The 26,852-nt window shown below is 45.9% G+C and overlaps 1 protein-coding gene and 1 long non-coding RNA gene across 19 annotated transcripts in view; one reads left to right on the forward strand and one right to left on the reverse strand.

Annotated features, from left to right (window-relative positions):
• Window positions 1-26,852, reverse strand: part of LPP (LIM domain containing preferred translocation partner in lipoma) — a 327,364-nt gene that overhangs the window by 274,501 nt on the left and 26,011 nt on the right. For 4 of the 18 annotated variants that reach the window (XR_015274477.1, XR_015274481.1, XR_015274480.1 and 1 more), the window contains exons 1-2: window positions 14,628-14,696; window positions 13,477-13,665 (exon numbers count right to left, since the gene is read on the reverse strand). The exons of 10 other annotated variants lie outside the window; for them this stretch is intronic. The gene's annotated coding sequence lies outside the window, so the exon portion shown is untranslated. Of the gene's footprint in view, window positions 1-13,476; window positions 13,666-14,627; window positions 14,697-26,852 lie in introns of those variants that run through there. 4 more of the 18 variants (XM_086843857.1, XM_086843856.1, XM_086843864.1 and 1 more) reach the window with 1 other exon arrangement.
• Window positions 14,977-15,711, forward strand: LOC111933447 (uncharacterized). Its single transcript, XR_002866705.2, has 2 exons — window positions 14,977-15,066; window positions 15,529-15,711. It is a non-coding gene; the product is annotated as an uncharacterized LOC111933447 (long non-coding RNA).

The raw sequence follows: 26,852 nt of genomic DNA on the forward strand, positions 1-26,852 counted from the left end.
GCACAGCCACAGCACAACAGGGAAGGCATCAGTCTTCTCACAAACACAGCCACACCTACAGCTCCTTCTCCATTGCAGAAGGATTGGCCTTCAAAAATCAATCCAAACTTGACCTATCCACCAAACCCACCACATTTTCACTATGTGGATATTAACCCAAGGACCACAGGACATTCCCAGAGATACACTTTGGGAAAATTCCTGCATCTGCCACAGAGCTGCAATGCTGCAGAGCCACCCTCCTGACACAGTGATGGTCATCTTCATCAAGAAAACAGATGCAGATCCCTCCAGTGTTTCCCCTGAGGACTCACTGGACAAATCTGGTCCTCATGGCTGCTGTAACCCAGCAGTAAAACCAATGCTAGGAACATACAACAGATCTGAGCCCCGTTCCTGCTACATGATGAATGCAGAATCATTTTCCATAAGAGATTAAAGTTACATCCCTGTCAAGGAAGTTATTAGGTAACAGAAAAAATCTTTGCCATTTTTGGAGACAGAACCATGGACTCAAACATTCCTGCTGCTGCAATGAAGGACAGTGACATCCAACCCAAATACTGAAGACAGATCATTATATGACAATGGCAGTGCCCAGACATCTGCCTCAAAAGCCAGCCAAAGGCATTTTACACTGTTCGCTTTCACAAGCTCAGAAATACAAGCTAGGCTGTGTCAACCCTTTGCAATTCCCTTCACTGGAGGGTACAAAGGGCTTCAACAGAACTGCACTTGAAACCATGTCTGCAAAAATATCACAGCTAAGGTAGCAAGTCCCCAGCAGCCACACAGCCTCTGCACCAGCTCCAGGGCAGGTTTGGTATATTAGAAACCCAAAATCTCCTTTCTTTTCACCCTGAAGTCTCCAGTATTTCAAAACCATTCAAATTAAAACTAAAAAGCCCTACAATAGACTTTCTCAGACACCAGAGCACTTTCTAAATACCAAGGTGACCAAAAGACACATGGCTTAACAGATTCAGGTGACGTGACTTCTTGGTGGTTTCAGTTAAAGGGCTTTGCCTTGCCTTTTGAGCAGGCTGGGAGCACATGTGGCCAACACAACACAGCCACTGTTCAGCTGTGAGAATGAACCAATGCCAGGCAGCCTCACAGCCCCACCATGGAAAGTATTATATCCTATCCCCTGCTTTGCAGACAGGAGAAATAGAAGCTAAAAAAAAAACCCCAGCCACTCAAGAAACCCAAAACCAACCACACACAAAACAACAGAACCCCTCAAAAGGGTATAGAAAAAAAATAACACAAGACATGAAGTTTGGAGGTGCACTGCCCCAGCACACTCATTCCTGGATGGAAAAGAAGGGGATGCTTAAAGGATGTGGGATGATGGCTGCACCAGGTACAGTCTGGCAGCGGGTAAATAGGCTGCAGCTTAGGGGAAGTGCACAGAAGCAGGAAGGTCTGAGGAAGTGGCAGCCAGTAAGGAAGGTGCTGTGGCCACAAGACACGCAAAAAAAGGCCAAAAAAAAATTAGGATTATTTAGATCCTGTCCTTAGAAAGAGATGCTACAGCTTGTCTCTTACACAGGAATGCACTGAGAAAGACTCCTCCTCTCACTCCAGAGTTTGTGACCTTCCATGTCAGTTTTTTGAATGCAAGTAATGTCCATGCCTGCACAGGCAGATGGGAACTAACACTATGGCTGATGCCAATCCAGACTGCTCTCCTCTTAAAAAACTGCTTCCACTTCCAGCAGAAGGATCCCCTTGTGCTTAGATGGCCAAAATCAGGCAAGTGCTGAGCAAGTGCTGAGCAATGCCTTTACCTAAAAGCTTTACTACCATCTGAAAGAATTACAATGGGCAATCTGCATATTCTTCTCCTAAAATGTATCTGGTTCAAACTCAGTTCTCCCTCACCTTCTGTGACATATACCTGTATTTCTCCATTAATAGTTGAGCCACTGGTGACATCCTGAGCAGCTTCCAGAGCTTCAGCATATCAGTGAAATAACCCACTGCAGCTCAAGGCAGAAGCAACATCAGAACCAGTAGCTCCCATGAACTACAATAGCTCTAACTAAGACTTCTGTTGGAGAGTTTATTCTGTTGGAATTTATTGGGGGGTTAAACATGCCAATATCTCAAAATCACAAAGGACTTAAACTTTGTACCTGTACAATGCAAGAACAAGTTTGTTACAAATGTCATTAACAATAAACTATAACTGCTTTTCCAGAGAGGGAAATCTGGGCACCTACAGTGGGTTATCATAGACACAAAGCACTAAAGTCAAGGAAAAAATTCTGGTTTGCTCCTTTTTCCAGCCTATCACAAACACACACTCCCAAGAACCCAAGCCTTTCCACTTTAAATGAGGAACCAATAACCATTCTAGGGTGACACCGCAAGCTTTGGGTTTTGTTCCCATTTTAGCATGAGCAAGCCATGAGGCACCAAGGGAACCTATGAACTGCTGCTTCTCAGAAAGACCAGACACTCCTGAACAGCTCTCAGTAGTTCAAAACTGACACTTCCCAGTTTCTGCCAATTTCCTTGACTCCCAAAAGGCAGTCTGTGACCCTTCTAGACTGACAAGACAATTTTTTGCAATAAAAATATAATGGTCACTTGCTGCAAAGAAACATGAACAGTCCAGCTAGGAGATGTCAGCACAGAGCAAACAAGCCTTCAGCACCACATCATACATGGAGCTGAAAGACCTGAGACCATGTCCTCCTGCTTCTAAAGTATAATTTGTATTAACTGGACTTAGCATGGATTTTAAACATTACCTGAAAACTTTCCTCAGTAAAAGTGGGTCATTCAGGCACATTCACAGGAGCAAACCTCCTCTTTAAGGTGACCTAAAGTAGGAAGGTTTTGCTCTAGCCAACACTCAAGAGAGGACTTGATCAGAAAAGCACCCAAGGTCACTGCTGGTCTCAGCAAGGCTGGATTAACTACAGTAAGGACTCCTGCCTAGTCTGGAGGCCAGGGGTCCAAAAGGCAAGCCAAAAAGTAACTCGTTTCCTTTCCTAATAAACTGTGTTTTCAGCTGGAAGCCACTTGGCAGCCTTCCTGCCAGAGGATGCTGCAGGTCAAGACAAGGGTTCACTCCTGGCCAGGCCGAACAGGGACATGAAACACAAGAACAGACAGTGCTCTGCAAACATGGGCTGGAACACCAGAACTTCATCTGCTGGGCTGTCCTCAGGCAGCAAGGGATGCTGCTGGCCAGGACTGGTGTGCCCCAGGAAGCAGCGACCTGCTCAAGAACAAGGATGGGGTAAGCACTGAGGCACAAACAGGGGTAGCCAAGGCAAGTCTTCAGGAGCTGCTCCACACCTGCCTCACAAGCACCCTTGGGTTCCTTGCTTCTGTGAAAATCAAGAGCAGTGGCATTCTGTAAGAAAAATGTCACTTAAACTCCTTATTAAAGGTAATTTCCTCTCCCACCCCTTTTCATTAGCAACACTCAAGCATTCATCAAATGATCCTGTTACTTACAGGCAAAATGTTAGTCTTCTTACAAAGAACCTATATATTAGCAGTGTCTATTGTTCTAACCACAAAAAGTTGTACTAAAAAATCAATTGAGAAGCAGTGTCCCATTCACCTGAATAGGAGTTTACCTTAAATAAACCTATCACACTGGGAAACCCGTAAGTGCTTGGGAACAATGCTCATATGGGGAAAAGATGCAGCAGTAACCACATTACTTTTCCCTTCTAGGCAGTAGTTTTCCACTTTAATTTTATACAATGCACCTGCTTATTGTTCTTATTACACAACATTGCATTCAATTCAAATCCAGACTGCAAATATCCCATTCATGGCAAAGAGACTTCAGAAAGGAGGAAAAAAAAAATCATATTAAAGGGAAGAAATCTATAGAAGCACATTACACAGCATCAGTTCCAAGCAGGAATTCTGATCACACCAGACAGCATTTCAACTCCAACAGTATCCTTCAGTGAAACATCCCTGTTACATCGTTATTCTTGATGCACAGAATCCTTTTGAAATAAATGGTATGAATTCTCTTTGTTATTTCAAAAGGACTGTGCTGCTCAGAGTGCTTTACCTCTTCACATCTTCCTTTCCAGTAACTTGCAATGGAGTAAGGCCAAAACAGCCATTCTTTAAGGCAAGAATTAAAAATAAATAAATCAGCACTTTCCTTGGGAAGAAACTACAGGATAGGGCTGTGAGTTGCAACTCAGGAGAGCCCTGTGTCATTCCAGATCTAGGCCAACTCAGAAAATCACTTAAGCTCCTGATTAACTATAATATGTGCTTAAGTTGCTTTGACTTCCGTAGAACCTAAGCATATACTTACGTGCTTTCCTGTACAAAAATACTCTCTTAAACCAGATCTTGTTTTGCAGGGTTGCTACACAACACATATGCAGCTCATGGCCCCAAGAAAGCCCTGGCTGCAAACCAGACCACCTGAACTTTGTGCCTCACTATGGACCAGTGTTTCACCCAGAGCTTTGAGGAAAACTGAAGTCTGGAAGTGCTTTATCTCAGATAGGGACTTTGTGAAGCTTCAGCTCTTAGCATCACTTGCTAAGTCTAAAACTAAGACTCATGAGAGAGCCTACACTTCAGCACACTGAAGCTGCAGATGTGTCCAAGAGCAGAAAATCTCCCTAGACTCAGTTCCATCTGCTCTACATCACACTGTGGACCAGTCCCGGGCTGTGAATGGACAGCAGAGACCAGGAGGGCCTTTCACTGGTCCCTTCTGAACAAATTCTGCTGGTGGAATTTGAATTGTGAACCCCAACGTCGTGATGCCTCAAAACACCACGAAGTTTTGTCCCCATGACCAAAGACATGTCGAGTTACAAGCAGGAAGTCTCTCAGCATCAAATGGGACACCAGGTTTCAACATCTCTCCATGTTACCTGTGAGGAATACAGTGATTTCCCCCCGGCCTTCTACCTCACTGGGTATGGACAACTGCTAAACTATCCTGAACCTGCCCTACTACCAAGGAGCTCTTGTGCTTCAAGATAGAACCTCAGCCAAAAAAAGCCCCTTTGGCCAGCCCCTCCCCTTGCCAGCTACTGTCTTGCTATTAGATAATGTTAATTGCAAGCACATCATTCCTACAGCTTGGCTGATAGAAAAGAACTCCTACTACGTGGGAGCTTGGTTTTCCCATCTTGCCTATTCTCAAGGCAGTGAAATAAATTATTATATATGTTGTGTTTGCAAACAACCAATGTATCCTGAGTGCCTGCACGGCGGCATGCTGTTTCTCAGCACAATCTGAAATAGCCAAGATATTAAAATCCCACAAAGAACAGAGATCCTAATGGAAAAACTGATGTGCCAGATGTTGACACTGATGATTACTGTGGCAGCGCCCAAACCCCTCTAGGGGGTTCACCATTCCCTGTTCCTCAATAACCTACATTACAGTCCAGCTGCTCCCACATCCACCCACCTCTGGGTTACTCACCCAGAAGAGGGATGCACACTATCCTTTCCAAGCCCTGGACCTTCCCTTCTCCTTCAATGACTTTCCAACCCAAACAAGGGATCAAACTCTTCAATGCTGAAGACAGCACAGGAGAAGGAGCACTTCACAGCACGACATCAAATGGTGTGTGGCCAGACTTTGGATACCACCAGTCCAATGGCTCAACCCAACCCTCCATTTGGGGAAGCCCCAGCTGAACAAAACTCAAGTCAGCTCAGCAGTACAAGATAACTGTATTACCTCTTGAAATCCTCTTCTTTCTTATAGATGCCACCCAGTGAAATTATTATTATGAGAAAACTCTGCAGATTCAGGATATCAAGGTTGAAGAACAAGCCCTTTTCCAGGAATCAGAAGAGGATCAGGCCAGCAAACCACACACTCCCAGCACACCTACAACTTCTCTATGCCCCAGATTAGTGTCTGATTCAAACCCACACCAGCCTTTAAACTTACTCTCCCCAGAGTGGTGGAACAGGCTCCAGAAGCAGTGGGGATGCCTGATCCTCCTGCTTTGTGCAAAAAGCCAAGACCAAAAGTGTTGCTTACCCAGGCAGCTGTGAGGAGAGCAAGCAACACTGTTCCCTAATGCAACACAACTTCAGGGCTTTTCCCCCCACTCTGTGACCTCCAGCACTCCATGAAAAGGGATTCTGCATCTCCAGTAGCCAGGAGCCCACGGAGTGCATGAGGAAAAGTCTCAACATGCACTCCCACATAGAAGGGAACGGGTTTGAACTGGAGGGTCTCTGTGGGAGTCTTGCACTGAACAGGAAATGTACAGTAATGCTGAGCTTGTTCCAACTGAAGGCTAAATGCCTGTCTTCCCCTCTCAAAATACATGGATGTCAAAATATCTGCTGATCAGACAAATTACAGAAACAGAGACCACATAGTGACTGCAGGGAAGAAAGCCACTGCTGTAAGCCTGTCCCAGGGAAGTGGAGCGTCCCAACATATAAAACAGAACACCATCCAAAAGCAAAAAGAAAATAGAGAAGTTTACTGCCTGTCATTTAAATATGGATTTCTGTTACAGAAACACACCAGGAGCCTGCCTGTCCTCCTCCCTCAGCTCCTGCAGGCAAAGACATCATCTTCCTCCAAAGGTGACAACAGATCAAATAAAAACAGAAGTGACAAAGAGACAGGAGGAGGGGAGTTGCAGGATGCTGCAACTTCTCACTTCAAAGCAACAAACTCCTTCTACCATCAAGTTTATTTGAGTATCAACAAAGGGTAACACTTGAGAAAAACACAGGTAGTTTCAGTATCTACACTCATGCTGAGTCCCTTGCCAACCTTTTCAGTATGTCAAAAAAATATTTCAAAAAACACAGTGGTTTTCAGTAGTTTCTTTCTCCCATGATTGCTGTGAGAAAGTCTTGCAGAAACCATGGTAGAAATCAAATACTTTAAAACACAAACATGATTGTACACATCTATTTAGCATGAAGCAAAACACTAAAATTTTTCCCCAAATTACAGTGTGAAATTTCAATAGAAGGAAATACATTTCTTTGAAGTCAGTGCTGTCCTTTCAAGCTGACCTTCAGTCACCTGAATCACATGCCCAAGACCACCAACACGATGCAATTTCCATCTCCAAAGCTTTGGTCTTATAGGATTTATTGTTTAAGCTGCAAGGGAAGCACATTACATACTGCTGACAGTGCATTTGCGCATGTGAACAAAGATGAGGGTGAGGTGAGATTAGGACAAACTCGAGGGAATTAGCTCAGTGGGTAATTTATTTCATGACAGCACAGATTAAAAGGGCTGACTGTCCCTTTGGCCTCACAAGCACTCATGTGAGTTATCAAGCACGTTTTATTGGAGGGAAGGGGTGGAGATGTTATCATCCAGGTAAATATCTCAATAAACAGTTGAGTATTTGATGGACAGCACTTTACATGTGATTAGCATGAAACCTCCTAGGATCCCCAAACGCCTTACAAGGAAATGTTCTTTTTAAGCCTCACTGGGGTGGGTGGGCTGGCTCAGTCTCAGCTGAGAGGCAAATATGCTGAGTCAGAGGGATCAGCTGCCCAGCCCAGGATATCACAACCTTAATGCAGGGCCAGCCTTGCCCAGTATGCTCCAGTTCAGCAGCAATACCTGCAATTGAAGCCTCCCAGTCCCAACTGGTAGAGACAAGCACCCGGCTCATGCCCTTTCCTGCTGGACCAGGCTTCACTGAGGCACTCAAGGGATTAAGTAGCAGATTTAGTAGTAAAAACCAGACGGCCTCATTCCTACTGACCCACTCGCACCGTAACATATTTCTCATTTCCGAGTGACTGGCTGTTCTCTCTCAGTCCTGGTTAATATTATTTGTGTTTTAATGCTTTCTAGGAACCATTCCAGCTTTACATCACAACAAATACCAAAGGGTAGGGGAAACACTTAATCTGGCTGGCCTTGTTTTTGGTACTTCACTTTAGGAACTGGTCCAAGCAGTCAGAGAAACAGCAGTGCCTGCCCCACGGCCAGACCTCTCCCCACATACACACAGCCCCACTGGGGATGTTGCCTGGAAGTCTGAAGGTGGATCTCATCAAGGCTGAATTCTGGAGCTACTCCAGAAATTCTCCAAGGAGCATGAACAAACCAAATAAAGAGAAACCCACAAAAGCTTGAGATCAAAGGACTCTTTGGGTTCTTTTGTTTTGCAGACACATTGGGTATTTCCCATTTTCTTCCTCTCAGTCTCACCAGCAGCATGTGCTTCTGCAGCCATCATTGCCAGAGTAAGGGGCCAGCTTACTGGCTGAGCAACTGCTGTACAACACCCCGGAGGTTTTTGTCACCACTTCATGCTAAGAGCTTGCACTGAACTGCTCAGTGACACCCACCTCAAAACTTCCTCAGCCACTTCTTTAAAGGCCATTATTCCCACCAAGCTTTTCAACCCCACTTGTTGTCCCTTCCTTCCCATCCTCAGGCCCAACTCTTGAAACTCTTGGTTTACAGCAGCCAGAATGACTTTTGGGTGTGCCTCATGCCAGAGAAAGAGCTGTTCACCCAGAGTAACATTCTGTTCCAGCCCAGGCTGTTTGCAGGAGACTTTTTGGAGTGCTGTTTCTCTCATCAGCACTCACCCTGCTCAGGTCAGGAGGAAGCAGATAGGAAAGGTGAGCACACAAGGTACATCCCATCATGGAGGTCTGGAAGTTCCTGCTTCCCAATGCAAGTTTGCTCTGAAGCTCAAACCAGACCGAATCAAATGTACCAGTTTGCCCAGAGTGGCTTTATCCTTACACCAGCTCCAGTCAGAACTCACTTTACCTTCTTTCAAGCAAGAAGCTGTTTTCTTGCTGAGCAGGGATGTAGCCAGCTCAGAGACTTAAAAGTTTGCTACTCATCTGCAATTCCTTATTTCCTTGGCAGTTTGGGCATTATTTTCTCTCACAAAGAGGAACCAAAATAAAATAAATGAGAGAGAATCCAATCAAGGGTATCTGCTGTTTGGGACAGGCATGACAAGCTCAGAAGGTGAATGTTCACTGTCACCAGTTTGCCCCAGGGAGGGGAGAGGGGGACTCAGTGTTACAACATGTTAATTATTTCCCCAAAGATTTTCTCAGGAACTTGTAACCCACACCCAGAATCTCAGGAGCACGTCTGCTGGGTGTAGGCAATAAGGAAATCAGAGAGGGAAGAGGATGAAATACCTTAAGTCAGCAGGAAAGTTTAAAGAGCTTGAAGCCAGGGGTTATCAACCAAACAGAGTGGCCCAGTTATGCAACTGAGAGGAGGATAAAAACACCAAGGAAGGCTGAATACTGTTAGGTTCCCAAAATATAGAAAGATAACTGGCTCAACTGACCATGAGAATTACATTAAAATACAGATTTCATAGCATCCACCAGGATTAAAAAGAAATCCTCAAGAATCTTAATGTACCTCTTCCCAGCAAAGCCACGCAGTGTCATGGAGCAGTAGAGAGTATCTGAACTCTGGGCAGCACCTGGAGGTCACCATCCATTTGTTCTCAGGGAGAATTCCATTTATCTCCCATCACAAAGTAACAACAGCGGTGCACAATAATTTTTAGTCAGTATTTTGGTGTTTTGGATGGGAGAGAGCTTTGTATTGTACTATTTTTCTTATACTCAAAAGGTACTAGAAAGCTTGAAAGTTCAGATCCTGAAAGGCCTGTGGGTTTTATGGTAGGCAGGGTTTTATGGCAGGCTTTCTGAATTTTTTCTCCCATGCAAAAATATTTCTCATTTTCCACCCAGGCAATAATTCTGAACGCAGCACAGCAACAATCTCAGCTCTGATAGTGATGATTAGAAGTACTTTGACAGACTTTCACCACCCATGAAGTGTCCAAGGCCAGGCTGGATGGGGCTCTGAGCAGCCTGGCCTATTGGGTGGGGTCTCTGTCTATGGCAGAGAGGTTGGAACTGGATGATCTTTAACATCCCTTTCCACCCAAACCATTCAGAGTCGAGGATTAGCAACGCCCTCCTTCCAAACTCCAAATTAATCTTCTTCTTACATCAGGTCTCATTTTTTTCCATCAAATTAATCATTACTCCTCTTATATAAGCAGTGGACTGAATCAGGTCATCTTGGTTTTGGGAGGAGGAACCATTTTCACCACCTTGTTTGCACAACAGAACCACTGACTCTGCCACATCCAGCCCCTGCACACTGCTCCCCCTCACTCCTTCCTGGGCCAGTCCAGCTCCTAAGCATTGTTTTTGTGTAGGTCCCACAATCCCACCCACATGCAATGTAGCAAATGCTTGCTTTGAGTTTTTGGTTGGTTGTTTTTTTTCTATTTAACCAAGTGACATTTTTCAAACCAGATGACTTTTTCCACTTTAAATGTTAGCAAAGGAGGGGTGATGAGGAGGGGGATGTGGTAAGGAAACCAATCAGTTCATCTTTCTCCTCTAGTTTAATGCAACACTGCCCTTACTCTTACACAACAGCAGCACTTTTCATATATATTTTTCACCAAAATGTCTAAATGCTGCAGAGAAATTACCTACTAAGATGCCTAGCCCATACATTCTCTATTTTCTACCACCTGTCAATCACCGTTGTTGAATGCATTAGAAAATGCTGTTCTCTTTTGTATTTTGCCAAGCTTACTCACATGAGATACCATGTCCCTACTGCTATTAAACGCCCCAAGGGACAGAGCAGTCAGGCATCTGACTATACCTCCTCAGATATACCAGACAAATCCTCTGAAGCCACTCCAGGATAATACACAGTAATCAGGAGTGCAAGGTTTAAGAAAAACTTTTTGAAGTTCCTTGTGCTGTCAAAAGTCAGCCACCAACCCAACGAAGGTAGGAGCACTTGGAGATTACGGTGCCACGTCATCTCCTCAAACTCCTGTAGCATCACAAAATGTTTGAAACGTGACAAAGGCAATTTCTGTCCCCTCCCAGGCACACCAATGACAATAGCTACAGTTTTTAGCACAGTTTATCTTTCTGCTCAAGCACAAACCAGACAGTGGCTGGTACTGTCAGAGAAGAGCACCTCATGTTTGCCAAAGTGAGCAGTGGAGTAGGTTATAGAAAAGAGGGCAGTGCACAGCTCCTGGCCTCACTGAATGGAGCACAGAGCACCTTTAAGTAGAGACCATCTTAGGGTGGCCAGGACAGCAAGCAACTGCTTGGACACAGGTTAAACAGGAAGGTGAACTACTTTATATACAGAGTGACTTCAAGCCAGGAGAAATTAAGGGATTGTTCTAACATCTATCTCCCATACATTGATGGAACACTTTGTTTTCCTCTCTCTTCAGGAGCTGTCCTCACAGTCACTGAGGTTTCTAAAGAGATGCTGCTTTCTCTCCTACAACACACATCAGTATTTTAAGCACTCACCACCAAGCCCAGCTTTACCCTTCAGACCTGCTCTGCCCCTTTCCTAAAAGGAGAAAAAAAGAGAGGGGGGAAACACACTAGTGGTAACACACTAGAGGTAACACACTGCTTTTGTGAGAGCAGCAACAAGCTCTGCTGCAGCATCCAGGTGGGGAAGAGGGAAGAGGAAACTTTGCCACTGATGCAGCATTCTCTCTGATCTGCATGCCAACACAAGTGGCAATTAGCCCAGTTACAGATCTCACACCATTTGGCTCTGCTTTCTCCTGGGAAACATGAGATGGGGTGGATGCAAACACCTTGCCAAAGAAGCAGTGGAGTTGGCCACACTGAAGGGGAAGCAGGAGCAGTTACTCAGAACCATAGCAAAGCAAAACCCAATCTTGGCACTCCCCACTGTCCCAGAAATCTGCAGGGACAGGCCCTTAACACAAGTTCAGGTTGTGAAGAAGAGTATCAGCCACCTCTCCAGCACTGCCTGCTCCCCTGAGATTTTCTCACTGCGCAAGAGGCCCATGACCGCTGGCAATGTCACACTGCCCACCCAGAAAGGCAACGCTGAAATCCACTCCTATTTTCCATGAGCTAAGAGAAACAGCTTAAATATTACCCAGCACTGCCAGCCCTTGTGATGGGTAAATGCTTCTGCGATCAGGGGGACATCTTTATTTAAATGGCATCTGTATGGCAGGTGCCATCAGCTCCGTCACCCAATCCATTTGTGTCAAACCCTTATGCAACCGGTGCAAACAAGTCCTGTCACTCACCCAGACTGCTCACACAAAAGGACCATGTGCCAAACATGCTGACCCCTCTATTAAAATCAGCATCATCCAGCTTTTTATAGAAAACAGCTGATTCCCTAAGGACTCTCTGCCACCATAACACGAATTGCAAAACTTTCAGGGCCGACCACATGGTTTAGGATCTACCCACCCAGGTAGGCAGCGACTTCAGAACGCAAAAGGCTCACCGAAAATACGCCCAATGCAAATCACTTTATTTCTGGAAGAACAGAATTTTTTTCCCCCCCCTCCATGTTTGAGCTTACTCCACCTTCCAAAATAGCCTGAACTTAGTCAAGAAAGGCATGTTCATTTTGGAATGAAGCTGCACGCACACAAAGCGCTCACAGAAGAGCTGTGGCAGAACAACTTGTTCCTCAATAGCTATTCTGAACCACGTCTCAGTAACAGATCCAGAGTACATCTCTGTAAACGAGACATGTTGATCTGACAACCTGGTTCAAGTGGTGGGTAGAAACTTAAAACTTTTACAAAAGCAGGAGCTCTCACTGACAACTCCCTTGAAGTAAGGGCACATCAATCCAAGGGAAAGAAAAATCAGATAACATTCACTTCTTTCCTAGAGACCTGCTTTGCATCTTCAAGTGTTCAAAAGTCATCAGTCCAGCTCCAGTGTTGGTAAGATCAGCTTAAAAACCAATATAATTAAACTTACTGTGTTTAAAATTTACCTCCTGTTTAGGAAAAGAAATTCCTTTTTCCAAAACATTCCTACATAACCACAAGGCCCAGAACCTTACATTTATTTCAAATGGAAGACAGGACATTAAAGGAAATTACAGATTTAAGGAAGCAGGGGCTGTAAAGGACTTGATTTATAGCAGAGCTTACAACTTGGCCACAATCAATAGAAATCACTGAACATATTGAACATTAAAACTAAGACACTGAATATCTCAGAATTCTATTTGGCTTGTTATTATTATTTGCCAAGGTCCCAGATCAAAAAGTGGTTCAGAAGAATGACCTTATTACTCACTGCTTTTACACAGCCTGAACACTGCCTTTCTGAATGAGAATTTTTTTTTGAAATAGTGTGTTAGTATTTTTCTCTTCTGATTTTGTTTCCCCCATTCAAAATTTCACTCAGTACTGCAAGCACTAGTTAATGCAATGCCTCTCCACATGCTCCATTTCACTGTCAGGCTCTCACTATCCAGGACTCCAACATAGTGAGAAAATCTTTGGGAAGCATCACTTAAACAAAATAAACTGCAGAATTTTTTCCCCTAAAAGGTTTCACAGGCTTAGGGTTTTATACAACAGCTTGTTTTTACAAACTGTATATTCGGGATCCAGTTTAAATCGGTGTCTCGTTTCAGCCACCCTGCCTAAAACATGCTCTTACTTCCTTTACAGCAACGTGAATTTGTTCACCGCGGCCAGCTGATACCACATCCCTATTAGGTGCATATGGATACATATACAGGCATGTGCTGTCTCATCGGAGCTGCCCATGACCGACAGCAGGCTCGTTCCGCCAGGAGGAAGGTTCCTAAGGCGTTATCTGCACCCGGAGCGGTTTAGTGTTACGGGGCTGAAAGGAAACAGAGAGACATCCTGTTTATAGGCTGTAGAGCCCGATGGATAAACAAGTGCACCTCAGTTACAGGCAGAGCGGGGCAGGGCGAGGGGAACAAAAGGGCAGAAAGAGAGGCTTAGCGGGTGTGAGGACACGGAAATAGCAGGCGGGCTGGCAGCAGCAGGCGAGGCTGCCCGTGTGCCGGGGGCTGCAGAATGTACACAATGTGCCGCCCCGCCGGGGCTGCCGACCCTCGGCGCCCCTGCCCCGCTCGGCTTTCACCCCGCTGCCCGCCCGCTTCCTGCCGCTCCGGCAGCCGACACCGGAGATGTTCCTGCACACCCTCCTCCCTGCTCTCCCAGCACGCCCACACCGAGCCTTTCTGTGCTTCATCTGCCAGCTGGGCACGCTCGGGGTTCTTGCAGTGCCACAGTGGGAAGCGTGGCGAGCGGGGCCGTGCCTGTCTGCTGGTCACCTGGGGAAGCCGAGAGCTTTCCCCCTTCCCCTGGCAGCTGCTGCTGGCCAGAGGTGGACTCTGGGCTGGATGGACAGGGTCTGAACCAACCCAAAGTCACTGCTGTCCCATCTCCGGCTACAGCAGGGAGGAGACAGTCCCAAAACATGTTCCTCCCATTCCTCTTCAGTCAGGAAAACACTGTGAGTGCATCACCAGGTTAGGAGGTACCAGACTTATTCTCATTTGAATTATCACTTGTGTTCACTGGCATGAGGGAGTGGGTCAGGGACAGAACTATGGGATGAATGCAAGAAACAGGAGATTCTATAGAAAAACCCTACAAAAAGCCCTCTGCTTCTGACATGGTTCTGTCCATCACTAAAGTGATGGGAAAATGTGAAGTTCTACCTTGGTCCAGACCCAAGTGCCCCTTGTGCTTCTAGCAGATGTAAACCCACAATACTCTCCTGGACTGGCCCTCACCAAGAAGCAGAAACCCTCTGGCTGTTCCAACACCTACCAAGGCACCAATGTAGTGACCATGGAGCTCCAGGCTACCTCCAGCCTCTGCAGCAAACCTTCTCCAAATAACACCTTGATGTCACAATGAGCAGCAGACAGGGACATCTGGCTGCTGTTGACAACCCCCTAACAAACAACATAAACTGGGACGGGAACATGGAAGACCTTATGGGCTCAGACAAATAAGGAGCCCAACAGAGATGTATCCTACCTGGCCAATCTTCATGTGAAGCTTCTAATCCCATTTTCCACACCTTTGATCATTTTTCCCCCTTCACTAGTGAACACAGCCACATCCATCCTCACCCAGCACAGTTTTGGCTCCCCTGCTTCCAGTTACAGACAAACATCTCATGGCAGCTCACAAGGGAGGATTCAAACAGAGCACTGACACCTCACAGGGCAGCCCAAAACAAGAGACCCAGGTCAAGGCTCAGGTGTGACTTCTTACATCTGTTTCCTTCACGGTTTTTACTGCCTTATTTTCTCTGCAGGTCCAGAAACTCTCTACAAAGGAGAGGGACAAACCTCAACATGTTCCCCAGCCCTTCTAGTCTGAAAGATTCCATCCTGTCCTAAGCATGACCAAGGGATAATTACCCCTGTATACACGCAGAACTTGCTGGTGATGCCAGCATTCACACTCTGAGCACTGCCATCACAACATGGCTGGCACAGCCAATGCTTCACAAGCACCACAAAAACACCACAGCTCTGTGAGGACACACAAGAACAGGACTTGTTCACATTCTGACGTGAGCTGGGGATGAGGCAGTGTTGCCAGGCCCTTGGCTGATGAATTGAGGCCTGGGCAACCTGAAAACTACTCCCAAAAGAAAGTCCTGAGCACGTAATTTCTCACTTGTTTCCTATCCTACTCTTTGTCTCCTGCAACACAGACACCTCTGACTCATACCAAGTTTCTGCAGGGCCTGACACAACAGGTCGACAGACTCTCCTTGAAATCAAACAACAGCAAGCACAAGGTGACTGTGTCTTGGCCAGGAAGGACCCAGATTCAAGACAGTCCTCAGAGGCACAACTCCAAGCTAAATAAATGTTGATGAACTCCTTTCTCTTCAGCTCTGTGTGGTTCTGATGCCTTTATTTTGCTTTCCTTCCAGCTGGAAAGAAAGTTCATTGAGAATGAAAGCTAGTGACTCGCAGTGAGCAGTGACAGATGCTGCCTGCCTGCATGTGTGAAAAAACTCTGACAGGCAGAAATAACACACCTCACATGTCTTGTGGTGGCAGTGAAGCAATAAATATTCTAATAGACTACTAAGGCTCATAGTAATAATGCTGAGCTCCCTTTACAGAAGCCACTCCCCATGCCAGATGACATCTGCCATGGTATAGATGTTCCTGGAACAGGGAGATATTTTTAAATCTCTCAATGTGGCACAAAACTGTGAGTGTATCAGCCAAAATACCAGCCATCACAGCGTTTATATATAGCCTTGCACATACTGTCTATAGATGGGAACACAGACAGATACATGGTATCTAGCAGCATTACAAACAGACATTCTTCTGCTGGTCTCCTGTACTTGAGAAGAAACTTCCCAGCCAGCAGCTCCGCCTGTGTCATCCCATCCTGTGCAGTTCTCCATCAGTTCTGTTACTCAGGTGTGTTAAGTGCTGCATCTCAGTTCTCATCATCAAAAGTCTGTCCCTCCACTTCTCACATGTCCCCTCTTCTACAGGGCAGTGTAGGTAACAGGGTCTCCCCACAGCTCTGAGCACCCCTCTGTACACATACCTTCCAAACCACAACCCATGGGCCCCAAAACTTCCTCTGTGCTGTGACAGGTCCTGAGAAGGGGTTAGAAAATCTTCAAGGCAGTCCAGTTCATTCAGGGACACCTCTGACACGTATAAACTCTCGGCATGGCTCCTAACAGAGGCAGGAATACAGAGGTGCTAGTGGGAAAAGAATTTGCAAGCTCCAAACTAGCAATACCTCCCCGTGGAGTACCTGTAATCACTTCCCAGGAAATCTGCTGGCACCCTAGTTACTGCAGGGGAAAAGGAAAAATAAAAATGTTTTTTTAAAGTGGCTTCAGGTGCTACAATACATTCTCTCACAAGTATGAAATGTGTATCAGCATTTCACAAAGAGCACCGCGGTTGTCAGACCCAGGGTGATGTTTAAGCTCTTGATACACTTATCTGCCTAATAATAACCCCAAAGAGCACTCCTTGCCTGGCTGCCTGCCAGACCGCATGCAGCCTCTCTGCCCTTTCTGCCTTTTTTTTTTTTTAGTTTTTTTAACTTTGTCAGACATGGAAACATTGACTCTAAGAAATTCAGCCTCTTCTGTGAAACATTGGCTGAGACTTCTTCATTGTTGTGGAAACCATGACTTGGGTGCCGGGGAGGGGAGACAAAGGGGAAAACTCGTGTATTTTGCCTTCACGTGTGCTTTATTTTCTCCTCTGGCAGGAAACACTGAGAAAGACTCTGACCCAGCTGCCGTCAGCTGCGTTGGAAGTGAGTGTATCAGCTCCACCTGCTTAATGTGGGTTTATTCAGGACTGCAAGGACAATGATATGAGGCAAATCAACAGTGACTGGTGTGTTCTCAAGAGACAAGTACTACACTGGTGCATGACACAAGTGATCCACAATGGTGGGACAACAGTGCCAAGGTTGGGATGAAGGAAGGTGGGAGAGAGGGATAAACATCTCCACCTGTTTTTTCTAGGGAAAAAGAGATATTACAAGGGGAGCATGGCTTGTTCAAACATTTCAGAGTTTGCACTACATTATTTCCAGCACTCAGAAGCAACAAACGAACTGCACCAAGAGATCCAGCAGCTACAGCTCCGAGAGGAACATCATGTCCATGTCAAGCTTTCAAAGCCATATAAACTGTAAGGAGTTCAACACGGTTTCTTTATACTCAGAGAATAACAGCCTTGACAAAATAGGCTGCAAGGTGCCACACTCTGCCCTTCACACCTGCTATGGATCTGGCCCTGTGCATCTCTGAGCTTAACTGTGCTGTAGCCCCACTGCAGCAGGTCCTGCAGACCACTCCTCACAGCTAGCTATGTCAAAGTAACAAAGGAGCCTCCAATGAGCACGTGGACAGCAGCACAGGCTGAAGCAACTGCTGCTGAAGCATGAGAGAGGCACTTCAATGGTGTTTTTAAAAGGAAAAGATAAAAAGAAAAAGGGAAAAAGCATACCTCTGCAAGTTCCAGCACAAGAAGAAAGCCCCAGGTCACTGCTGTAGCTAATGAGAAGGGCGACAGTGGTGCTCAGCAAGACTGTTCAAAACATCCTCATGACTTTTTTTTTTTTTTAAATCAAGTGAAATACACACAAACAGCATCATGTCCACAGCAGGCTGCTGCTTTGACATCCATACAGCCAGTAAGACCCTGTGAAGTTTTAATAGGCAGGTCAAACCTACAAAGACTTGGCTACCACCCTCTCCTGCCTCCACAACGTACCCCGTTCCCCAGTGGTTTTACTCTGAGAACTTCACAAGCTTTCACCAGCATTGCTGCTCAGAGAGCAGCCTGCTCACAGACAAAGCACACACAGCTCCAGCAGGAGAGAAGCCCTTTAGCTTATTCTGCATTGTATTCCTCCAGGATCCAAGTAAATAACAACATCTCACAAAAACAAATTACATCAGGCATGGGACCCTCGTGACCCAAATGGGTGGGTTTTCATAAGAATTGACCACTTTTGCCTCCACACAGTCAGAGAAGTGGAAGCAAGCCAGGAAAGAAGGGCGGCATCGCCCTTTGCAAACACCTAATGAGCCCAACTGAAAACATGAAGCACAGCACCTTTGGAGACATCCCCCTGCACACCCTGGCAGGGCAGGCGGCTAGAGATGAAAAAGACCCACCAGGAAAGCTCTTCCGTAGGAGCTGATATTTCAGCCATTAAAGAAGTTTCTGTTTAAACAGACATTAATTGCATATGCTCAGGAATTTCTCAGCTTTACCACTTAAAAAACACCCAAAGCCACTTTGAGACTCTTTCCTTTTTTCTCTCCCACCTTTATTTGCTCTGTAAACACATTTGTGTGCGCCCTGGATCCTGTAACATTCTGCTGCAGTGACAGCAGCTCCAAAACAGAGCAGCAGCAGCAACCTACACATCTCACCAGGGACTGCTGAATGTCCTGGGTCCTGCCCCTGCCATCACAGTACACCACAATGCAGAACCCCACACAGCCCAGCTCCTGGCAGGACCTTCTCCCAGCACAGGATGAAGTAGAAGATGCTGTTGGTGCCATTTGTACCAACAGATAACACTATCAGAAGCACATGCTCACGAACCCAGCCTGCTCCCTCACAGGCTGAAACTCCCCCAACAAAACCCTACCTGTTAGCAGTGAGGTTTGTTTCTTAAAGTGCTGTTCCAAGTTTAGCAAGCAGATCAAGGCCCTGATTGTGGTGGGTGGAAGATGTAAAATAACTGCAAATACTTTGTAGCCTTTTGAAGGGGCTGCTGAGGTCAGCCCAGTGATACTTCCCATCCCATGCCAGGCAAGAGCGATCCTCCTGTGCACAAATAGGACCACAGCCAACTGCTCCAGTAGGGCTGCCCATAAAGCTGCTCATGAAGATGAGATTTAATCTCATGAAGATGAACAGGACAAATGGAATCATGAAACGGATCAGTTCTTTGCCTTACTATATACGTACCTGCACATAAATGTTTATATACACCTGGCAACATCTGTGCAGCTTTGGGCGAGCTTTGACCCTTCCTGGTCAGTAAACAGACCATAAAATCACTGCCCTAAACACACCTGGAGGCAAGAGAACACGCAGCAGCTCTATCTCCATGCCATCTCTGCACAGAGCAGAAGGAAACTTTAGCAGGGGCACCCCAGTGAAACGCCTCTCGAGCCCAAGGGAGCGATCTGTGGCATCGGCCCAGAGGGGCTGCTGGCAGATAGCCCACGGTACTTTCTATTATGTCCCTTAATATCGCCTTGCATCTCGCACATCTGTTGGCCTCCCTCCCCCAGGGGAAGGCTGGGAGTGACTCCTCTTGTCAAACAGGTCTGCTCCATGCCTCCAGCAACACAAATCTCCTGAGAGCAGACAGGAATCTCTTTTCCCTCTGAAATCAGGTCACCTCCACCACACTCAACCTCAGCCCACCCAGAAAGTAAAGTCTGAACCAAAACTCAGACCCTTTGGCTGAGCTAGCCATGCCACCACCACTAAGCCCAGCAAGGCAGCCTCTGCAGCACCTCACAGAAGGGGGGGAAGGAGAGGGGAGTCATTTTTGGCAATGAAAATGTAATGGAACATTTTGTATCGATCCATTGTGGGATGAGTCATGTTTAGAGCAACTCGCCTCCTCTTCCCCTCACTTCCCCACCCCCAAATTATGGACTGCAAGAAATGAGCAGAGATAATGGGTAATTTCAGATGTTCTGAACTCAGGTTTGTTTCTCTCCTGCTGGAACAGCATGCCATGACAGTAGATGGACTGAGCTCCAGCAATGTCCTACACGTTCCCACGCCTTACACTGGCTACAAAAGAGTTGTGTCTAACTAATGGGCAGTTAGGAAAGAACTAGAAGGATGGTGGACTACTTTGTGGAGGAAATGAGGAGTTGGAAGGAAGATCTCAACAGCATCAGTAAAAGGAGACACAAAAAAAATACATGGGGATCAGACACACGCCCCAGAAAAAGATAAGCAAGCTGGAGGTACATTTCTACACGCACACACACCAATCTCTGATTTGCTGAGTCTCTAGGGGACTAACTAGCTTTGAGCGCATAAAGTAGAAGATGACAAGCTGCTTATGCACTTCCCAATGTTTGGCAGTGGGACACAGACAGGATGGGACCGCCCAGCACCCTACCACACGGGGCATTCAAGCCTGGCCAAGAGATCTCCCAGCACTGAACTCCAGCCAGGACCAGTACACTCCATTCAGTGAAGAAACTGGTACTTCATACCCTGGGAGATGACTAATTGCAGTAGCTGAATTATGGCATAGCTTTTAACACACAACGAAGAGACATTAAGGTCATCTTGACTCTCATGTACACCATCCTCTCCCACAACAGACTTGCTGCTCTTTTTTACCTCCTACTCCTTTTCTCACATTCTACTCTCCCCTTCAACATTCTTTCCTTTCAGGTCTTCTCACTTCCCTTCATACCCATTTACCTTCCTCTCTCTATCCACTCCTCCAGCACTTGAAAAATCCTTCTCATCACCCACAACTCCCACAGCAAAAGCCCTTCTCTTCCAGGAATTTGCTTTATCTGGAGTTTGATCTCCAGCAATTACTTGTGCTAACCCTTCCACAGACCTCAAGTGCACATTTGTCTGCCTTGCTTTGCAGAATCTTTAGGACAAGGATTGTCATCTTCCCCACATTTAATGGGCGAGTAAGTGATAAATAAGCCACCTCAGCATTTCATGGTATCTCATCCCTTGGTGTTTGCCTTCCCTCCACTGCAAACTAATCTACCTATAAGACTTTGTCTTCCTTATCTCCATTACAAGGTTATCACTTGAATTTATCTGTATTTTTCAAAAAAGGTTGAGACAGGGAGATGGGGAAACAAAGGGCCTTTACTGGCCCAGTTCAATCTCAGCTCACACCCTGAGATACAGAGGAGTTTGTGGGAGCACCATGGGGAGAGACCACGGCCAGAAATAACTCACTGGGATTATTTCTATTCAGTAGAATAGAACGTTTTTGGACAAGCAGACACACACGGCTGTTTGGTCAGGGAGCAATTATCAAATCTACATCCAATTCCACCAGCTGAGTGTGTCTCTGCTTTTGGAAAGAAGCTGGAAAAGAGGTGAGTAGACTCTTGAGATGGAAAACCAGGGTAAGAAAATAGAAATTACAAAGAAAAGATTACCCACAACACACAAGGCATCCAGGGGTGACTAAGAGGCAGCCTGGGCTTCAATGAATTTAAACATCAAAACAAGTAAAACAGAACCCTCCACCCATGTCAGAGCCCATGCACGGAGCTGGGCTGGTTGGTTGGCAACCACAGCCACGCGGAATGGGGGATTTGCATAACATGTGGAGCACTTCCCAGGAATCAAGGTTATAAAACGCTCATTCAATTAAAATAAGAGGGCAAAGTACTTGCTAGACAGTTCATCGAGTTGAGATATAGAACCAGTTTTGTCATTAGGAGAACCTAATAGGGATTCTGCTCTCTGGCTCCCTGCACTCCTCCACCACATGGATTTCATCCTCACATACATCAGCTCCTCACCTACACAAGGACATTGCTCCAGTCACTTCAACACATCCATCCCCAGTGCCCTCCCAGAAACACTTCACTGGGAACATGCTCAAGAGCCGTATCCTTCCCCATCCCTGCAACCCTAACAGCCTCTACAAGGGTATCTAATGCAGCTTTCTGACACTCACACATCTCATGGAGAACCAGCAGATAACTATCAAAGCACTGCAGGAAGCACACGTGTCAGGCAGCCTAGCAATAATACCAGTGTGCCATGAGAAACCTCATCCAGATCCATGGGAAAAATTACTATTTTTGTTACTGGTTTCACCTGAACTCACCAGCTACCCTCAAGACTACACAGCAAACAGGAACGCCTCCAAGCAAATAACAGTGGGGGCATTCAAATCCCTCCGTGATTAGACACGGACACCAAATCAGCAACAAGAAAGACACAATGAAAATTAGGAACAAAAGTCAAACAATCACCTAGAAAATAACAGAAGACCATGTGAGAACACTAAGCCAGTAAGCACCCCTTCCTTCACATGGAATGAACCTTCCTGCATAACAGCATTTCACCCAACAGAGATGGAAGAGCTGGTGCTTAATGCTGACCCTGGAAACTTGCCCAGAAGTTTTTACATCGTTCAGCACCCTATGCATAAAAGGGCAGCAATGGTGACACTCCTGGTGAACTCCTGCTGGCCAAGCTGTCTGGCAGGTATAGCTAAAAAACCTGGGTTTGGAAAATATTGCCTTTTTATAGCTTATCTCAGTGCAGACAGCTGCCTCACACCTCTAGAAATAGCAGGATTTAACAGCCATGTTTGCAGGGACAGATTTTAAAGGTTCCATCTTCTAAGAAACAACCTACACATTCAGAAACAGGAGGCCAGATTTGTTTTGATACTGGAACCCCCTTCCATATGCTAAGCATACCCACGGATTTGCAAAAACCCTGCTCTGAAAACGGGATGTTCATTCAGCAACAGGCGACAAGTAACTTGCGTTTGCCTTCCCATAGAGTCTGTTCCCAGCTAAATCAGCAGCAAAGTAGTAACATGATTAGGCTGATATTGCCTTTTGCTGAAAATAGCTGGCATTTTAGAAGTAAAATAGTGGTGGAGGAGAGCATTAAACACTGGAAAAATAAGACTAATAACTTAAATACAAATACCCCACAGGCACAGCTAATCAGCACCTCTCTGTTGTTCCTCTCAAGGTGAAGCAAGTCAGGATCAGATCCCAAAGTACTGTTTTGATTTGAGGTGATAAGGACTGAGCCACGAGATTCATTCCTGGGTCACTCTCACAGCTACAAACCCCAGCCCCAGGAGTCTGGAGGAGCTTCTTCAGCCTCCTCCACTTTATCATGCTGTTGAATGCAATAGTGATGTTATTTTCCTACCTTTTAGCAAAAACAAGCTTTTTTAGGTAAAAAGCATCAAATTCCCATGTATTTAATACTGGCTGATGCTAATGATGTAAATGGCTCTGAAAGTAACAGGGCCTTGCAAAATTTCCACAGTACCACCTTTTACTAGCAAGAGTTGGACCAGGTGACTACAGCATCTTCCTCATCAAGAAATTTTTAAACTTTGGGTTTTTTAATTGAATGAAGGGGTACTAAAGACAACAACCTGCTATGAAATGACCAAAATTCCTATGCAAACAAGTCATTAGCAGTGTTCAAATGCAATTTAAATTACTAGTTGTTAAAGTGCTCCTCAATTTCATGGTAAGTTTCCAAGCAAAATTACATGCTATGTACTATTTAATTGATTGTTTTCTACTTCTTAACATCCATTTATTCCCTCCTCCTGTCCTTTTCTTAATTTCAAGGGATGATAATGACTTTTCAGGGAAGAAAGGGGAACAGCAAATGGAGTTGAAGAGGGATTTACCTGAAGAACAAGGATGTAGGAGGGAAGTGGCTGCCAAAAACAAGCAGCTTCACCAGAACTTGTCCCTCTGATATTTCTGCAGTAGGGGTGTGAGACAGCACAGTACAAGAAGTCTTTTCCTCTCCACCACAGGCAGACAGGCTTCGGAAATCTGATATTTCTTTAAAACATTGTCCTCCCCCATCAGGACAAGCAGTAAGCACAGTTAACTATTCGAGGGCATCCGTAAAGCAACAAGAGCAACCCATTTCCTCCTGGGCACTTTAGCCCTTGAGCCCACACACTCACTGGAGGCAAACAAGTTGTTCTCACTTGGAGATCTCATCCCAAATGTAAATACCTAACTCACAAAGTCCCCCCCAAAGCTGACTGAAGAATTAGGCTGTGAGTGAGACCTCCTGCTGTGTGACCAGCTGGAACAGGAGAACACGTATGAAAAAAAGCTAATAACAACAGACATTTGTTAGAAGCCTGCACTCAACTCAAATGCCAGGAAAGAGCAGCCATACAATTGGGTGAGGTGCCATCTGGAAATTTCTAATGTAACCATACGAGTTGAGATCACGTCACAGACCAGCAACACAGATCAACTTTATTCAATACTCAATGCCTCTTGGTTTACCTTTAGGCAACTGATGCAGAAATATTTCGTGCTCAGACAAGTATGACTTTATTAGAGTAAGAGAGATGGGTTTAACAGCATCACTCTGCCCAGGGCCATAAAGCACCCACCTGTCTGCAGGAGCTGAGCATGAACCATCACACAAAATACAGAGATTTGCACTTTTCCTGAATCTGCCACACAGTGCCCTAATTTCTATGCCTGCACACCACAATAACACCAGCCTTTCCTCAGCCTTCAGTCACAATTTAGTACTTAGATCCAAAACCTTTGCCTAAAGAAATGCAAAGTATAAGATGTGCAGAGGTTTGTAACCTTCACCCCTCCATGCCCACATGTGCTCTGGGGCAGCTTCTCTTACCTGCTGTGGGGCACATACACCCAGCCCTTAGTGCACACTGAGCTCCCTCAGAGAACTCAAATCACAGTGCTGGTGTAACCCCTTTGCCAACTATGCAGTGCCAGCCCTGGATTGATCAGGGCAACAGCCAGGATGAAGGATGGGCTGTGAACCAAAGCTCCCTACATGGGAGCTAAAGCAAGTCCTTTGCGTTTAACACATCATTAAAAGAGATTGAGAGAAGCTTAAGAAAAGCAGGCATGGAGCTCTCTGAACACTCTTGAGGGCCAGTGCCATGGAAGGCTTCTCAGACAGTGTTTACTAGGTGCCAGGCTACAGGAGGAAAAAAAAAATCTTTAGACAGCTGTATTAATTTACAGGTCAGCCTTTAATGGCTCTGTTCCTGGAGCACAAGAAAATCCTTTGTGGATCCTGGAAAGCGTCAGTGATCATTGAATCTGCTCAGGTCCTGGAGAAACACCAGATGGAGAGCCCTGGCAGCCTGCAGTCCCAGCCGTGGGCATCGGCTCATCCTCCAGAGCTCCCCCAGCTCTGCCCAGCACCCACCAGGAAAGGGGGCACAGGCAGCACATGGGGAGCTCATCCTTCACAGTCTGTCCAGCTCTCAATCACGTCCTTGCAGGGGTGAGATGTTGCACAGAGAAGGATCAGCACGTGAACACAGAGTCACAAAGCGCTTTCCCAGACGTGCCAGACTAGCCCTGCCCGGAGCACTGCGCTACGGCACCCGGGCACTGCTCATCCTCGTCTTCCAACAAACAGCACATCCTGGTGAGCAGGAAAGGGAGGAACAGAACATTATCATTTCCAGGCCCACCGTGCTGTTCCCAAAACACCAAGCTCAGCCATGGGCAGCTGGTGAAGCTTGGATGTGCCACATCCACGGGCCAGCAGAAGCATGGCCACGCATGGGGCCACGTGTGCACACGCAGAGGCAAAGCACAGCACACAAGGAGCAACACAGACCCTGGTCCCACTGCCAGAGCTCCACAGCTTGGCACCACCATGCACGGTAGAGGATGAGTGTCTGCTGGGGGAGTCGTTGGGCTGAGGCTTCAGGTGCTGTGACAGCTCCACACATGTCCCCAGGGCCCTGTTTCCTAACCCATCACCTCCCCTGCGCGTTCAGGCTGGGAACTCTTTAGGACAGCAGTTCTTTCCTTTGCACCAAGCTCAGCCCAGCCAGGCCCTGACCCCAAAAGCTGCAGTAATCCTATCAGCCTTTTGAAACAACAAAGATTAAAATGCAGCTGAGCTCTACAAACCCCCAGCATGTCCCAGCTGCAAAAAAAAGGCTCCAGCAGTCCTTCATCACTTTTTGTGGCCAAGTGCTTTTTATCACACATCCATCCTTATACAAACTATCCTTCCCTGTTCAGGACAATCCAGACAGTTTTGTACTTCAAGAACCTGCTGCAAATCCACATCTCTGGAAAAACCAATGAATATTAAGCCCTATTTAAAAGGGCAAATGAAAATCAACAAAGAGGTTTAACTTTCTAACAAAGGTCTTCGATTTAAGATAGAGAGTATGAAGCAACAGGTCTGAAGAAGCCTAAAAATACAAGTTAGCTGAGAAAATACAAGGATTACTAACCAGCATTGGGAACTATAAAAGGGTTTCCACCAATGCCCCTTCCAAAGTAAAAAGATGAAGTGCAGTGCTTTCCATTTGAGGTGCAGGACTGGCTGCTTCATGACCCCCAGAGCAGTGTTAAAAGCACTCTGTACACGTTAAATGCTCCAAATGACAAGAGGAATGCAGGATGGTGGATCTCTGCTCCAGATTCCCCAGCCTGGTTTTAGCTGCCATGAATAAAACAGGAAGTGGAGCATCTTCCAGGTTCCCCCCACACCCCAGACTGGATGAACTGCAGCTTCCTTTCAGGAAATAGAAAGGAAAGAGCAGGAGGAGGGGGGGAGGGAAAAAAAAAAAAGATAAAAACAAAACAAAAAAAAAAGAAGCAGCCAGCTACAGTATCAGACAGATTAAAAACTTAACACTAAGGAAAAAACAGAGCAACAGGGAAAAAACAGACACTTAAACTTCATCCAGTTACACTAGCTAAACTTCAACTAAGAGAACAGAGTTAAATATTAGCATTTGAGAGAAATAGAA

Source organism: Cyanistes caeruleus, chromosome 10 (genome assembly GCF_971803275.1).
Source record: "Cyanistes caeruleus chromosome 10, bCyaCae1.hap1.1, whole genome shotgun sequence".
Lineage (NCBI taxonomy): Eukaryota > Metazoa > Chordata > Aves > Passeriformes > Paridae > Cyanistes > Cyanistes caeruleus.